The sequence below is a fragment of the Corvus brachyrhynchos genome, unplaced genomic scaffold, assembly GCF_000691975.1.
Source record: "Corvus brachyrhynchos isolate BGI_N302 unplaced genomic scaffold, ASM69197v1 scaffold61, whole genome shotgun sequence".
Classification (NCBI taxonomy): Eukaryota; Metazoa; Chordata; class Aves; order Passeriformes; family Corvidae; genus Corvus; species Corvus brachyrhynchos.
The window spans coordinates 7,308,808-7,311,443 of record NW_008236478.1 but is presented as its reverse complement, the minus strand read 5'-3'; positions in this window follow the sequence as shown (position 1 = coordinate 7,311,443).

Below are 2,636 nucleotides of genomic sequence, written 5' to 3'. Positions count from 1 at the left end.
GGGGCAGGGCTGTCCCCAGACCCCCGTGGGTGGGTGAGGGTCCTCAGGACTGCGTGGGCTCCCGGGGGCGGCGCAGTGCTGAGACTTCCATCCCGCCCCCCCGACGGGGCTGCTCTTCCCAGGGCCTGAGAGAAACCCGACTGGAGGGACGAGTGCTCAGGGACCCGGCTCATGGCTGAGCCCGTGTCGCAGGGCGGCTCGTTGGGGTTTCCACCTGGGAAGGCCGTGGGGACGAGTAGAGGACGCCACGGCTGTTCCGCATGGAAGAGCCTGCTCAAGGCTTGTGCTTTTTGGGACCTTGCCAGTCTCCCAGCCCCGGGGCACGGGGAGGACACGGCGCTGTGGAGGTTGTGGGTGGAAGGGAAAGGGCCAGAGAGGACCGGGGGGCAGGAAGGAAGGGGGTTCGCAGCAGCAGCGCTTTGCACAATCAGGGACATCGTAGCCAACATTTGCTGTGCCTTGTGCGGGGATGGCAGAGGCTGCCAGACAGGAGGCTGGAAGCTGCTCGGGTCTGTGCTGCACGCTGTGCCAGGCAGGGATGTGACAGCATCCTGGGTGAGGCCTGGGGTCGGAGAGATGCCAGGGCAGAAGGAGCAGAGTCCCATAGGGACAGGGTCTCCCTGGGGGCACGTGCCCAAGAGGACCTCACCAGGGATCCTGCCCCAGCCCCATGCAGCTCTGCAGGATCCTGCACACCGGCTGTGGGGCCAGAGCCCAGTCTGCAAAGGCAAGCACTGTCCCTCTACTGCCCTGCCAAAATGCAGCCCCAGCTCCACGGTGGGAGCAGCTCAGTCCTGGGCTGAGCAAACTGCCCTGGGGAGCCAAAGCTCTTTCTTCTCTCTGAAGGGCCAACTCCAGCCCATTTGCTCCTGCCTGGGTGGAACTCACATTACTCTTCACTGAGTGGAGTGTCCTTTAAGCATCACACGAGTTTTTGAGCTCTCCTTTGCAGGCTGTGCCTATTAGCCCTGAGCAAGCTGCCCACCCTGGGTGCTGCACAGGCTGAAACTGGATGGCCCTGAGCAGCATCAGGCTGTGCCTGGCCAGGGAGTGGTCGCAACACAGAGAGGGAAGGGAGGGGAGCCAGGGATGTAGAATGCGCGTTTTCCTTTCTGGATGTTGTTTGTTTTTCCTTGTAAACCAGCAGAAATGCCTGGTGTTGCCCTGTGCCAAGAGAGCATCCCTGCTGAGGATTGTACTGGGGGAGGGAGGTACTTGCAGGTGGGATTCCCTATGGTCACACCCCAGGGACCCTATGTGCAAGGAATATGGTCCCACTTTGCAGGATGCACACCAGGCTAGGCTTGCTTTGTAAGAGATCAGCTTTGTTGTGCCACAGGGTCCTGCCCCACACAGGCACAGAGGGATTAGGCAGGTCACTGCATGCCCTGGATATGCCTCAGGGAGAGGACATGACAGGAGAGGAGGGTGTGGAGCAGGAGGAGGAAAGCTGCAAGGCTCCAAGGGGAACATTGTTCCACATCCTTGTCAGCAGGTCTCTGGGTGCCAGGTTATGGACAGCTTCTCCTCAGGCCAGTGGAGAGAGACATGGGCATTTCAAAAGTGACTTGTTCCTTGCTTTAGATGTGTTGACTTCAGGGGAAGCAAAGTGTCCAGAGGGGCAACCACACCTGCGCTGCAGAGAGCCTGGAGCACTTGCCCAGCCTCCCCTGCTTCCTCTGCAGTGCCAGGGGCAGGTACTGGCCTGAGGAGCCTGTTAAATCCAGCAAAATCCCCCACACCCAGCGGTGTGCTCACATCCCCTCATGGCAACACATGTGCTCTGCAGCACTCAGCCATGCATCCATGGCCCTGGAGAAGGACACAGCAGCCTGCATGCTGCTTGGACGGCATTTTGGTGAGAGGTGCTATGGGTTCATTGGACGAGGAGGTGGAGGGGAGCAGCTCCCCCGGACAGAGAGCCAGTTTGTGGCTGGGGAGGAGCCACAGGAGGTGGCAGGAGGTGACATGGGACGAGCGATCACATTTGATCCCTTGTGCCAGGGATGGAAGGAAGGAGAACAGCAGGATGAGGCTGCATGTGTCAAACATAGCTCAGCTCAATGACCAGGCACACAAGGCTGAGAAAAGCAGCTCTATCCTGTGGATTCCCAAGGGAATCTGGCCTGGGCAGGTCTGTGCCCCAGGGACTGATGTAGAGGCCAAGACAATTAGCTCCCCCCAGGCAAATCTGCAGAGCTCCAACCACATGTCCACACTGCACCTGTGCTGCTGTAAGCACATCCCTGAACCCCATGAGATGATCCTGCTGTCCCATCTGGAAGCCAGAAGAAGAGCCACAGGAAGTGACGGCACTCAAAGAGACCCTGGACTTCCTGAACAGAGGGTACCAAACAGAGCCAGGCCAAGCGCCTGCATACACTAGCATCCCTTGCCTTCCTGAGGAGCCAGGCTGGACAGCAGCTGTGTCCACTGAACCGATTTTGGCTCCCTCACATTCTCCAGGTGATTTTCTGTGTGCCAGCTTCGGAGAGCAGCACAAGCCTAGGCACAAGCAGTGACTTGGGTATCCTGCCCCATCGCTGAGCCAGGAGGCTGCACGGCAGCTCACAGTGCCCATCCCTTCTTTCACACCCGATAGTTTTTTTCATCCCGCCTGTGCCCACCACGTGTGC